Source organism: Leptidea sinapis, chromosome 39 (assembly GCF_905404315.1).
Source record: "Leptidea sinapis chromosome 39, ilLepSina1.1, whole genome shotgun sequence".
Taxonomy (NCBI): Eukaryota; Metazoa; Arthropoda; class Insecta; order Lepidoptera; family Pieridae; genus Leptidea; species Leptidea sinapis.
In genome coordinates, this window is record NC_066303.1 from 9,013,674 (window position 1) to 9,029,377 (window position 15,704).

The window sequence follows — 15,704 nt, forward strand, 5'->3', positions numbered from 1 at the left end:
CACATAAGATCTAATAAAGCTCACTTATCAGGATCGATTCCACAGGGCAGTGTGTTGGGTTGTATATTGTTTCTCATATACATAAATGATCTTCCTAACTTAATAGACGATGATTGTACTCTTTTTGCTGATGACATTTCTATTTTGATCCCATGCTCTAATTTAAAACAACTAGAAGAAAAATTAAATATTACAATGGACAAAATCTTTTATTGGCTAAATAATAATAATAATAATCTTGAACTTAATATTAATAATACTAAAATTATACCTTTTAAACCTTATCAAAAATCCCCCTTAAATATATCATATTCTTACAAAAATTCACAACTTGAAACAGTTGACACAGCTACACTACAGGGAATTGATTTAGACTCACACTTGACATGGAAGCCATATCTATAGAAATTAAAAAGCAAAATGTCATCTTTTACTTATGCTCTGTACCAACTAAAACGCGTAACAGATTTCAAATCTGCCCTTGCTGCTTATTATGCATATGCACATTCTAGATTATCATATGGAATATTAATATGGGGAAACTGTAGTGAAATAAAAGATATATTTATTCAACAGAAAAAATGTATCTGAATTTTAGAAAATATTCAGCAGATGGATTCATGTAGACCATATTTTATTAAACATAAAATTTTAACTCTTCCTTCAATTTACATCCTAGAAGCATGTAAATTTGTTAAAAAAACCTTCGGACTTATACTCAACACTACCAAATAACAAGCGAAATAATAGAAATTTAAACAAATTAAAAATTCCCAAACAAGTATGTGATTAGTGTCATCGAGCCCTCACCACATGGCAATAAAAATTTATAATTACATCCCAAACGAAATTAAAAATAAAGAGAAGCCTTCTCTATTTAAAAGACATCTTAAAAATTTTTTAGTCTCAAAATGCTTCTACGATTTACCCGAATTTTTTAATTACAAGTGTGAGAATTACTTACAATATAGTATAAGAGTGTATAAAATGTATAAGACTTTTTTATTTTATGTATAACGTTGCTGTGCCCTTGCAGGGCGTCACATATTGTCTACCCATTAATGTACCAACCATCCTACTGTAAAATGTGACTTGCAATAAAATATTTTGGTTTGATTTGATTTGAGTTTAGTTTATCGTTCTAATTTCAACTCTATACCTCCACGCGTTACCGAGATAAACAATCTTGATACACAAACGGACGGGCCAACAACAAAGTGATCATATATGGGTTCGTTTTTTTTTCCTTTTGAAGTGTTAGCAATATTGATGACGTTAGAACAAAATGATAGCTACTCTAGTATTCTCTAGTATTAGTCTAATATTGCTAACAGAACCTATCTATAACAGAACCCTAAAAGGATGGAGAAAATATGTTATGCTATCAGCAGACATAAACCAGCAAGGTAGATAGGAAGAAAGGACGTAAGAGTTCAACAATCTATAATATAGTTTTAAAATTACTAAAAGAAACTGTTTCCTTATATCCGTAACAATTTCCTAATAAGAATTAAAAAGAAATCGAATTACTACAGCGACAACAACGAAGCAGATTCATATTAACTTGGTAATGCATTTTCTGAGCGTAACTGCTACGTGCATAAAACCTCTTTTGAATTTACCTTTGTGGCGATAACGGCTAACTTTTTAATTTCCTTGTGGCAACGGACGCGTGCGCGACTCCTCCCATTTCCCGCCCAACTGCTGTATAAATGCTGCCAACATCGGTGACTCCAGAACTTGTTGCTGTTTAGTTGCAGACAACTTTTGAAGACTCACCTAGCTCCAACTGAGGTAAGTATGTTTTTTAAGTATTTATCAGAAGTTAGGTAGTATAATGTATCGGTTAGGGATTTTATTTGTAATTGCGTTAGTTCAAATTTTCATTTTTAAACATTCTTGTGATGGTGTTCTCAATCCTTAAAATAATAATAAATAATCAGAAATTAATAGAACAATTGTTGATAATAAAATATATACAGTCAATATTGTAAGGTTATGTTTGATTTAATAGATATAATTAATTTTAATGGTTAAAATAAAAGTAAACTCAATATAAAAATATTTATGGTTCATTAAAATATATCAATTTTTACACATCTAGCCGGTAGTTAGATACAACCGTAACCCATAATATATTAGTTTTCTTTTTAATTTCACGTTTAAAACTAAAAACGATTATATAATATTAATAATATGTTTTGTAATTAAAAGTTGGCAAAAATTGTATAGTGTTCAGAAAAAAATAACTACATTTTTAGTCATCAAATAATGTCTTCTAAACTTATATTTTTTTTTATTATTATATATTTGGCGATGTAAAAGTATAGACTATCTTTATTCAAAATATGAAAATAATTTAGAGATGAAATACATAGTATATTCTTTGATTAACGCGAGTGTAACATTATTAAATAAAATATTTTTCAAAAAATTTAAACTTGTTTGGTTGAAACTGTATTTTACATTGTTTTTTTTTTGCGTAAAAGTTAAATTTTAATTTTAATTTTATTTAAAGTTTTGGAATCTTTTTACACGCTTCACCTTTATATATGTTTGTTTGTAATCGACTCATTTGGGAGCAATTTTGACCCATCAGACCCGTTCAAACTTCGTAAATTTATCGGGGACCGATTGCAATACATTAATCAGATAAAATTATTCCATTTTTCAGTTTGGAAAATAATATTTATGTTAATTTATATAAAAATTAATAATTTAAATAATTTTCATCTATGGGTCTATAAGGCAGGAATTGATGTTAATTTTAAATTTCAACCACTACCTTTAACGGATTTATCTAATATTAGGAAACTTTCGAATACCAAAGAGAATTTTTAATTCAACAATGCAAATAATAGATTAAAAAACACGCTTTTATAAATAACCATTATTTTTTAGTTTTTTTTAACTACTATTTATTAAAGCACGTGAAACGTCGTGTTAAATAAATCATAATAAAAAAGTAATTTTTCAAAAAAAACTTGTACTGTATTTTTACAGTTTCAATTAGACGCCTTTTAAATCTTTGAAAAGTATTTAAAAAAAAAACGTTAAATACATAGCCTACAATATTAAGACAAATATTTTTCTTCTGACACTGAATTAATTATAGTAAAGAACTGTAGTAATTTTGTTATTATAAAAGAGAAAAATATATATAGAACATCCATTTAAATAATTTTTCGAGTATCATTTTTAAAGAGTTTTGAAAACTATTTTCAAAAAAAATCTTTGATTTCATATAAAATCCAATGAGAAATGTAAAATGAAGGGCAACTAGTGGCTCAAAAGCTGTGAATATATAGAAAAAAAGGAGCGAACTTTTAGCCTCTATTTTCAGCAACACACGCACACTAAAACAAAGTGACTAACGTATCACGAGTGTATGACATAGCTGTCATGTACACTAAAGTAATAAGCCTGACCAGTTGTCTTGCGTTACCTAACAGCTAGAAGGCTATCTGTCGGTCTGACCTATCTATCTTGACACAGAGGATGTCTATCTAGATGTATAACTTATCTAAGCTTAAAAAATCACCTTCCTACCTTTTTATTCTTAGTTTCTGAAATTTGATTGTATCTAGAAAAAACAGAAAATATATATATAAAAAAAAGTAAGATTTCTAACAAAAAGTTTGAATAGGAGGTGAGTTTTCTTCCGTGTAAAAGTAATACAACAAAAAAATTGGTATTTCCTTTCATTTTAAGTAATACATTTTTGCAAAGATTGATCCCTATTAGCATAGTCCATTGGTTCATTATACAGGATATAATTTTTTTTGAAAAATCATTCTGGTTATATGCAGTTATTGTTTTCTTAAAACTTGAGGCCATGACGCCTTTCACGACTTTTCTCTAATACTCGTAGTTTCCGACTTGGCCATCACCGCCCTTCTCAAAAAACCATCCTGTATATTGAGTTAATAAAAATTGGCAGTTTTAGAGACTGCCAATAGAAGGGAAACTTTAGAACTGTTCGTATTAAAATTTGAAATTTCATTATGTTTAAAGCAATTAAATTATTAAATACTTTTTAATTTTTTAAGATATTTTTGATAATATATTAATAAAACAAAAACACAATTTGAACAATGCACAGTATATACATTGGAGTCTTTACTAAAACAATTCAATTTCACTTCGAAAGATATACACAGCACAAAAGTTGCACAATACGTCAGATGTATAGCTACAGATATACTGCAATAAGCATTTAGTTGAACTGAACTCACGAGATTTAACCCATCCAAAAAGTAAATTTATTGAAGTAGGCGTTACTTTGCGGAAATCCATAATTATACAAATGATTTAAGTTTTCTTTAGTGTTAATTCCGCCAATATTTGTTTTTAAAACAATTCGACACGTTTTTTGCATTTGCAGTCTCGTGCCAGATTTTGGCGGGACAACACGTCCTGAGGATGCCTCGTGTAGAGGCGAAACACGTGTCGAATTGTTTTAAAAACAAATATTGGCGGAATTAACACTAAAGAAAACTTAAATCATTTGTACCATCCAAAAAGTGTACAACTTATATTTATTTTTTAATTTATTTATTTTTCGCGTGAGCCAGTCATGAGCATGTCGGTGACCCATTAGATTTTCCCCTACCAAAAAGATGAAGTTTTCAATTCAATAATAACTGGATCAATTGAATCACAGGGAAAAGCTATCACTACTTATTTATTGCTAACTGTTGTATTGTCAATTATAAGCTGACATGTTAGAGTTTTCTGTACTCAGCTCTATATTGTCAAATAATATCAGGTAATCTGTTTAATCCGTGGGTGTCTGTTGTTTTCAATCCCGAAGATTAATCTATCTTCTCCGCGTAAAATAATCATGTTGTTTTCAGCCGTACGTGTGTGAAATTTTAAGCAGAAGATAATACAACATATTTAGATTTCATTAAAAACAACGATATTCGAGTTAAGAGATTTGATACAACGTTATTCTAACATTTTTATATTGGTCGAGTGGTACTTGGGTCTGCCCACATTGAATAAGCCAGCTATCTTATGTGGCTGGTTATCAGAGTAAATTGCGGGTGGTAATAAATTCGAACGGTACACTCACCCGCCGTTCATTAAATATATATAATACTAGCTGACCCAGCAAACGTTGTATTGCCGATATTAAAATCGCGATACAAAAGTAACTGTTGATCGTAGATGGGTGAAAATTTGAAGTTTTATGTATTTTTTAATGCTGACTCATAATCAAACAAATTTAAAAAAAAATGTCAAAAAAATAAAAAAATAAAAATTCGTGTGGACCACCCTTAACATTTAGGGGTGTGAAAAATAGATGTTGGCCGATTCTCAGCCCTACTCAATATGCTCACAAAATTTCATGAGAATTGGTCAAGCCGTTTCGGAGGAGTACGGGAACGAACATTGTGACACGAGAATTTTATATATAAGATAATATATAATATTGACACACTTTTTACACAAATTATCTTGCCCCAAGTTAAGCATATATTGCCTGTGTTATGGGTTACAAGACAATGATATATTTAATACAATAAACATACTTAAACATACATAAATACATTTAAACATCCATGACTCGGAAACAAACATCCATATTCATCATATAAATGCTTGCACCTACCGGGATTCGAACCCGGGACCTCTAGCTTAGTAGGTAGGATCGCTAACCACTCGGCTATACAGGTCGTCTTTTAAATTTTAATTACTATTAAAGAACTGACCGTGAAGTTACAACAAAAAATAGCCATCCTCTCGAAATAAATAAGTAAACAAAACCTCTAATACAAGATAACACTGAATATTGTGGTTTACTGCGGTTTAAGTAATGTTATCTATTTGTACACAATTACCAATAAGTGCTTCTTAAAAGCTGGGATTATCCAAACTACATTTTTTATGGTAATAACATTTTATTGCTATTGACGCAACCAACATGAGTTTTAGATTATTGACTTATATGTGGATTAAATTATATAATCACTATTAAGTACTGAGTGATATCATGCATTAAAATGTATCTATGTATCTCCGGCCGGCAACGCTCTTGTGATACCTCTGGTGTTGCAAGAGAATGTGGGCGGCGGTGATCACTTAACATCAGGTGATTTGTCCTCCTGTTTCATAAAAAAAAGTCTATTTAGATTATTCTTTCATAAAAAAGCAATCGGATAAGGTAAGACTTATACTGATTGTTTTTGACGAGTTTAATAGTTAATATTGAAAACATTGTAGAACTAGAATTGTAAAATCCCTTCACTTTTTTTTATAAATATCAGGTATGATGATTATATTAATACTTACGTACTCTCAAAATGTGTTGTGCACCACCAACATCTTAGCATAAAGTTTCGTAATGATGGGAAAAAATCAAACCAGATTTAATCAAATACGTCAAACAAAGGATACTTATAAATGTCAAAAGATAATATTCCAAATTTATACACTTTGAAGATTTTGGGAAAATTTTTGAACTTTAATAGGAAGAAGTAGCAAAAACTCATTGTCACTCTTAAATCAATATTTACAGCAAATTTTACAAATTATTTTTAATTAGGGTAATTTTTATTTTATTTTTAAATTAGTTATGCAACATTATTATATCATAACACAAAAGTGTAGGCATACAGAATTATATACCGTGCCACAAAAAAAAAAATAAAAATAAAATACTCACACGTCTGGATTTACACGAGTAAGCTAAGGATTAGAAAAATGTTAATTAATTAAAAAAAAATATGAATATAGTAGATACATGAACAATAGCACAATTAGAACTTACTTAACAGTAGCAAATTATTTTTAGAAACGGTTTTTAACGGTGTATAGAAAATTGATAAAGTAAGATATTTCTTCGCGGACGAGAAAAAAAGGAAGGACTCCGCGCCATGATAATAGCAAGTAAAGCACCGTTTTGCTAGTGTGTGTGCGGTTACGGGGGATACTATTTACACAATTTTTTCTCCCTTAAATAATCATATATGGCCACAAATACTTATATAGTATTGTTTTTACACTTTTTCACAACGCACGACGGCATTTTGTAAATATTTTATTAACACGCAAAATGATCTATCACAGACGATGACAATTCTCATAATGGCCGCCTATCGGCCTGTAGTAGTGTAAGTGTGTGCGTGGGGCCATGTATTTACACGTTAATCGGCTTGTTTTGGTGGTACACTGTTATGTAAGGTGACACGGAGTCCTTATTTATTTACTAGTCCGTGATTTTAGTGTTATTGTGTCTCAAATAAATGTGTGGTTATTGTTGATGTATTAAACTAAAGATTCTGTAATATATTGATATACCCACCTCATGTTTATAATATGAGAAATGACAAATAGAGACTTTAAAACGAAATGTTATTGTAGGAAATTCATATGAAAATTAAATATTATTTTATTTTCTTCTTTCCGATAACAAAGGCATACTCGTAGTTATTTACGACAGTAATAGATATTAATATGACGCTATGCTTAGTTTCACAAAGGAATAGAATTATATTCGGGTCGTTAGTTTAAGCGAATGATAAATAAAAATCGTTTATGAAAGGGAGCGGAAATTGTACGAAGACCCAATTAGAATATTATATTTCAATGATGCTTCTTATAAGTATATTAATGGTTATTATCTTATATCATTTATACTTTTTTTTTTCATAAAAATAAGGGACAAGACGAGCAGGACTTTCAGCTGATGGTAATTGATACGCCCTGCCCATAACAATGCTGTGCCGCTCAGGATTCTTGAAACACCCAAAAATTCTGAGCGGCACTACAACTGCGCTCGTCACCTTGAGACAAGATGTTAAGTTTATTTGCCCATTTGCCCAGTAATGTCACTAGCTACGGCGCCCTTCAGACCGAAACACAGTAATGCTTACACATTACTGCTTCACGGCAGAAATAGGCGCCGTTGTGGTACCCATAATCTAGCCGGCATCCTGTGCAAAGGAGCCTCCCACTGGTACGTTGTGAAAACGCTGACAAAAATTGAGGTTGACTGTTAACCTGTATTTTGAGCAATGCACGCACACTAACACAACTGTGAGACGTACCATGTAACGCACACCAAAATAATAAACGTGGCCTGTTTTCATCGATTTGTCGAGCAGCATGACGCTATATCTAGACAAATAAATTATATAGATTTTCGTATCTTTATACTGCTACATCATCATCTCGAAGACTTCCGCTTCTGTTTATAAAACTTCCCCAAACTTCGACACCTTTATCAGAACACAAGTCCTTTTTGTGGGGTCTTATATTTCATTTAAAATTAAAAAAGCGGTGGGATCTAAGGCTAAAAGAAATCGTTGGATTTCTTCGCACGCAAATAAAACAAACAGAGTCCAGAGAGTCATAATTCACATGATCCCTAAGGGTTCAGAATATGCTATGACATATCCTTCAATATTCAATGTAAATATAACGGTATATTTAAATACAACTGATAGGTTTACCCTCTTCCCTTGGGATCTAAGTTACACAAAGTTGTCATTAGTGACAGTGTTTTCCTGCTGATTTTAAATTTATAATTGGCTTTTCTCTAACTTAGCTTTAAGGTAAGATTGTATAAACTTAGATAACGTGACAATAGGGAATAAGCTATTGACTTTAAAATTGATCAAATAATTTTTATGTAACATTCATTGCTATATAACTTTGTATATATAAAAATGAAATAAAATAGCCTTTATTATTACTAGTGACAATTTTCTTTATAAATAAATCTTAGATTAGCTTAACTAGTAATTTGTCTCTCGACAAAGGCCTTCTCTGAGGACTTACACTTTATTCGGTCTCTAACTACTCTCATCCAGTCCGGTCCTGCTATCCTTTTAAAATCGTATTCCTACCATCTAATCTGTTTACCTTTACGTCGTTTCCCGTCTCTTGGATACCATTTTGTAACGGTTTTTGCCCATTTCTCTTTTTTTCCCCCAGAATGTGTCCGCCCATTTCCACTTTTGCTTTTGACAACTTTGTATATTACATATAACATATTAAATGTTAAAAAATTATTATTGAAAAGTTTATATATTTTGAAGTCTCTCTCGCAAAACTCTCTCTTACCTGAAATATAATATACCGGGACGATACGACATGGGTACCTTCAAAACAAGCGCGTACACCTTCCTTAAAGGCCGGCAACGCTCTTGTGATTCCTCTGGTGTTGCAAGAGAATGTGGGCGGCGGTGATCACTTAACACCAGATGACCCGTACGCTCGCTTGTCCCCCTATTCCATAAAAAAAAAATATAAATTATTTCAATTTCTATTATAATTTAACCGCTTTGACAATATACCTGCAACATAAAGCTTGCTTTTTATATAATATTTATATATTTATAAAGAAAAGAGATGTAAAACAAAAATCATTTATTCAATTAGGCTAAAATGACACTTATGAATGTCAAATATTTTACCACCACTTCGAAAAAGTTGAGCTTTTTAATCTATATTTACAGTTTTAACAATTTACGTTATACAATGTATGTGAAGTCATGCAACAAAATTACTCAAACGTTTTGACTTACTTGTTTAAGGTGGAAAAAAGAAGTCATTAATAAAACTCAAAAGAGGTTCCTCTTTTGCAAGTGCAATAGATGTATTAATCATTGCATTCACTGTAAGTAAAGGTATTATGCAAGCATTTGTATATTAACCCCCTTATTCATAATGGCCCGCTAACTTAAAACAGCCGCTAAGGAGTGTTTTTTCTCATTCTGACTTAGGTCAATAGAAGAAGACAGAGTGAGAATTAGCAATGCTTTAAGTTAGCAGACTATTGCGAATAAGGGGGTTAAGCTATACAGGATCTTCATTACAGTCGATAGCCTACTCAACCCCAATGGTTCAATTAACATTTTAAGTTGATATCCAGTTAGGTATGATTCATTCATTTCGTCAGTCATTCAAGTCACCTGACGTTTCTTTTTGTAAAAGAAATTGATAGTTGTAGAGACTGCTGATAGAAGGTTCTTAGTATTAAAAATTAAAAAAAAAAACATAATGTTTAAAAACAATTAAATTATTAATTTCAATTTATTTTTAAAACTTATTTTCAAAAATATATTATTTTAAGAATAACAGTTTTCAACAATGCAGAGTACATAGAGATATACTACTAAAATAGAACTGAAAATCATTTCGGTGACACGAACTTACGAGATTTAACCCATCCAAAAACTGTCTTACTATAATATTTATGTTTATTTTTTTAACTATTTATTATCGCGTGTGCTAGTCTTGAGCATGTCGTTGACGCGAATCCATAGAGAAGTTTTCTCTTCAATAAAATTTAATAAATTGTAATTATACATTTATTTCATAAATCCAGAACCGCTTTTCATATAAAGGGTTTCAAAAAATTATATTATTGTATTTGGCAAGCTCATGACACTACCGTAAAAATTCAAAGCAACTTTACTCGTTTTTCATGTTTTAAACTTTTTACCCACGAGGTTATCAGACGTACTTGCTTCGCTTAAAGGGCAATAAATATTGTGCTGAAAGTATGGAAAACATTAAATTTATTGTTCGTAACTAAATTATGGAAAAATTACATTTACGGTAAATTATCTTAAATTTTTAATTTATAATAATATTATAAATGTGAATGATTTTGATAAAAATTAGTATAGACATAGATTTGAGCTTGAAATGTATTAATAAATGGAGGGGTTGAAATAGGGAATGGCAGTATGGAAATTCGTCATTGTCGAAGATAAAACCATCAAACTTTATATTTAGGCACTTGATATGAAATAAGTTATAAACATGTGTTCGAGCATTTTAAAAACTTTGACAAATTAAATATACTGTTTGTTAGAATGTAAGTTTTAGTAGTAGTATGTAATTTCTTAATTTGTTAATAAATTTATAATACCATTTGTAATTGGCTGGTTGAATTATAAGATTTAAATTTTAAAATTTAAACACAATCGTCAGCAGTTGTTTTATGTATGTCGACCACTATAGCACAGGGGTTAGTGACCCTGCCTACTGAGCTAGAGGTCCCGGGTTCGAATTCCGGTAGATGCAAACATTTATATGATGAATATTGATGTTTGTTTCCGAGTCATGGATGTATATATGTATTTATGTATATTTATGTAAGTATAATATTTTATTAAATATATAGTTTTCTAGTGCCCATAGTACAGGCTATGCCTAGAATGTGGCAAGTTAATTTGTGTAATAATGTAAACCCTCGGTTTCTAAAGATTCAAAAAAGTGAGGGTGATCACTTATAAATAAGAAAAATTATTAATAAGTAGGTGTTTGAATCAAGTAAGGTTACTTTTTTGTTAATATCCGATTACATTTTGCTTTCCGGCAATTTATAAGACCAAAGAAAAGAATAAGTTGCGGAAAAAGTTTCTTCTCATTGTGTACGAAAACTCAAAACAATTTACTGTCAGAGTTTATTTACATTTAACTACAGTATTAATGTGTCATTTTGCTCGTTGCCTTTATGCCATTAGTTTTTTTTTTTTTAATTTTGAATATTGCAAATTTTTTGGAAAAAGATGCGACTCCTATAATAAGTTGTAAATCAATAATGTGTAAGTGTATATATTTATTTATTTTTTGATGTAAAAATTTTTGGTAGTAACAAATAAAATATAAATAAATGCCATCTTGCGGATAATGATATATATGAAATATACTTGTGATAAAAAGACAACACACAATTAGTTTTTTTTTCTTGATGTTAACCTAAGATCATTTATACGTCTAGATAGACTATGACAGCTGTGAAAACGTCGAGAATAATTGAGTTTAGAGTTAACCTCTAATTTGAGCAACACACGAACAGAAAGTGTCATACAAATCGCTAATGTAAGGTAGCTTGCCACGAACAATAAAGTAATAATTCTGTCCTGTTTTTATCGGTTGTCTAACAGCAACAGACTTTATCTAGACTATAAGGAATAAGGAATAGAAATAAGGACTCCGTGTCATCAAACATAACAGTGTAGCACCAAAACAAGCCGATTAACGTGTAAATACATAGCCCCACGCGAGATAAAAATCAGAACTTATCTGTCCCAATTTCCACCTTACCCGTACACGCCGTGTGTCAATGGGACGACGTATCGACTTAGCTTACCAGCGATAAAAGTTTATATGGAAATTGCAAATATATATATATATGAAAATTCATGCGTCCCAATATAAGGCGATAAGAATGACTTATCGGGTATATTGGGACAGCTTCAGATTATTGACAGCTAATTATTGACAGTAGAAAGTAGTAATTTATCTCTATCTGTAGATAGTATATTGGGAACGGCCGTTAGAGACTAGTGTAGTTATAAACGTCACAATCTTAGATTACGGATTATTCAATAGCTATTTTATTGCGGCAACTATTAGATGCTTGTGTGCGTGGCATCTTGACTCTCAATAGCATCTTTCAAATTATGTAAAATCCGCTTCGTGTCATTTTACATTGTGGACATGTGGCAGGCACGTCAACATCACACATTGTTCGAGACTGGCTCGCCCACTTGGGCGTTGTATTATTTGCCGCACTTTGTGACTACGCTTGCGGTATCTAGTTGGAGCACAGCGCAGACCAACTCTTAATCTAAGGTCACAAATTTTACAAAGTGCAGAGAATTTTGACAGAGAGTAAAGAAAATGTTAAATTGTTGGATACAACATTTTACTCATTTGTTTCTTTTTTAAGTGTAACCTTTTTAATTCCATGAAAAAACAGCCAGTTACAAATACCAAAGCCAATGAGATTTTATTACGTTTACGCATACAATATGCGGAAAGTACCTACTTCTCGCTGCTATATTATATTACTTTTGAAAGATGGGGGGTGTGAAAAATTGTGAGAGGATACTTTTTAGAGCGGATATTCGTATTTTCTCTTTGAATACTTTAAACTTTTGTTTTTTTTTTTTTTAAATATTTATATTTTTGAGATTCTTGATCACTTTTAGAAGCGTCAGTGGCGCAATATGTCAACCCCTTAGATCATATTTTATACCACTAGATAGACTGTAACAGCTGTAAAAACGTCGAAAAAAATTGATCTTTGAACTAACCTGTATTTTGATCAATGCACGCACACTAACACAAAGTGTCATACAATTCGCGAGTGTAAGACGTAGCTTGTCACGCACACTAAACTAATATCCCTGGCCTGTTTTTATCGGTTGTCTCACAGCAAGAGACTCTCATCTAGATGTACAAATTATCTAAGGTCATACCGTTGACTCTCACCACGGAGCCCCCGGTTCGATTCTCGCCCGCCACCTACCAATGTGTTTTCGATTTCCAATTCATATGTACCTACACTTATTCAACGCTTTATATGGTCGGTAACGCTTTTGTGGTTCCTCTGGTGTTACAAGAGACTATGAGAGATATGAGGAGGAGAGGAGAGGAGAGATCAAGAGGTGACCCGTATACTCGTTTGTCCTCCTCTTCCATAAAAAAATTAAATATAGGTATAACAATATTCGCAACGGAATTATTAGTTTTTCAGTTAGATATGGTTCCAAGAACATTATATACACTTCATCGTAGAGGACAATACTGTGAATCAGTTTAATTACCTTTGGGAAAAGTTGCATATATTATATCACTTTGTTGCCTTTCTGTCCATCTGTACATCTGTCACTCTTTCTAACTCAACTCGTTAAATTTATAATAGCGATAAGATTCCTTGTGGCCTTACCATAGATTTTTTTATGACAATTTAGTAATTGATACGCCCTGCCCATCACAATGTAGTGCCGCACAGGATCCTTTAAATACCCAAAAATTATGATCGGCAGTACAATTGCGCTCGTCTCCTTGAGACATAAGATGTTAAGTCTCGTTTGCACAGTATTTTCACTACCTACAACGCCCTTCAGACCGAAACACAATAATGCTAACACATTATTGCTTCAAGGCAGAAATAGGCACCATTGTGGTACCCATAATCTAGCCGGCATCCTTTGCAAAAGAGCCTCACACTTATAGAACGTCCTAATAAAAATGCCCTTCAGACCGAAACACAAAATGCCTACATATTATTGTTTCCCGGCAGAAATAGGCGCCATTGTGGTACCCATAATCTAGCCTAGGCATCCTGTGCAAAGCAGCCTCCCACTGGTATAGAACGCTCTTATAAAATTTAAAAATGTACTGTAAAAGAAAGGGATTCATTAAAGAAAAACCATAATATAATCTCTTGGGCTAACTGTTGACTTCGTATAAGCAACTCTTTACAATGTTATGGACCTAGTTTTCCGATAGCTTAATCCATCATTAAGCTTCCTCATCGTTTGAGTTTGAGCTTTCTAGACGCGACAGATTAAGACTTGCAGGACACTATTACAGCAGCGATTTAAGAAAGGCAATAAACTACCAGTGGGAGGCTCCTTAATTACATTAATGTTTGAGTTATGCGGAATCAATATTAACTATAGACTTTCACACAAAAGTGGGAGGCTCCTTTGCACAGGATGACAACTTCTTATGTCTTTTCAATATTTCTTCATGAATGCGAGAAACTCCGTTGTTATCCGCAGGGCGTGATACCGATCATTTATGATCGTGTTGCTATGTCAGCTTTTATTCAGATAGTTAAGAAAAGCAATCCATTATAAATATCTGCAAACCTTTCTGTTTGTCTATTGATATATACTCTTTCACTCTTCTCTAGTTTTTTTTTTATGAAAATAATGGTCGGGACTAGAAGGACGTTCAGCTGATGGTAATACGCCCTACCCATTACAATACAGCGCCGCTCAGGATCCTTGAAATACCCAAAAATTCTGAGCGGCACTACAACTGCGCTAGTCACCTTGAGATATAAGAAGTCAATTCTCTTTTGCCCAGTAATTTCACTAGCCACGGCGGCCTTCGGACCGAAACACAGTAATGCTTACACAAGTTGCTTCACGGCAGAAAAGGCGCCATTGTGGTACCCATAATCTAGCCGGCATCCTGTGCAAAGGAGCCTCCCACTGGTATTGTTCATTATCTCAACTTCTCCATATTTCTCTGCGTTATCATTTTAGGTTTCTGGGCCACCAGTCTGTGATGGATTTACTTCGTTCACATCCCGAAGGGTCTTCCGTGTCCAGCGCCAGTTTCATAACTTTCCATTACCATTCAGCATTACCGTTCAGCATTACCTTAATGGATTTCAAACAAACAGAAATATTAATATATAATTCAAACGTCATTATTTATTTCCATAATTTTGGTACATGCACAAGTCATCAAACTTTCTAATATTTTAATGAAACAGCGCCTATTTAATATTCAAGATTGTTGTATTTGAATAAGGGATCTCTTTCAAACGAAAATCTTAATGGTTATGACGTATGCTTGAATGAAAAACTTTGATAATTATGTTTCAGGTGACTCTGTAGCGAGAAAGTTTTAATGTGATGTTTCGATTATGCTAAACGTATAGACTAAAATTACAGTAGGTAATATTTTGTAATGCTGCTAAAGTATTTATAGATTATTTAAAGAAAGTTTTTCGAATTTTATAACCATAAACATAAAATTGTTAGGAATCAGGTGTGTGGCATAAATTTTCTAATGGGTGATCTTGAATAAAAATATTTGGACTTAATATTAAATAAATAATAACTAACTTTTATTTCTGACTTGTATGACATAATAATATATATATACTAGTGGACCCGACACACGTTGTCCTGTACACACGTCTTGAATTT

At 32.0% G+C, this 15,704-nt stretch overlaps 1 protein-coding gene across 1 annotated transcript in view; it reads left to right on the forward strand.

The window, feature by feature from the left end:
- The first annotated feature begins 1,727 nt into the window (after positions 1–1,727).
- LOC126976138 (neuropeptide F-like) overlaps positions 1,728–15,704 on the forward strand; it is a 40,394-nt gene continuing 26,417 nt past the window's right edge. The window contains exon 1 of the mRNA XM_050824340.1: positions 1,728–1,794. The gene's annotated coding sequence lies outside the window, so the exon portion shown is untranslated. The remainder of the gene's footprint in view (positions 1,795–15,704) is intronic.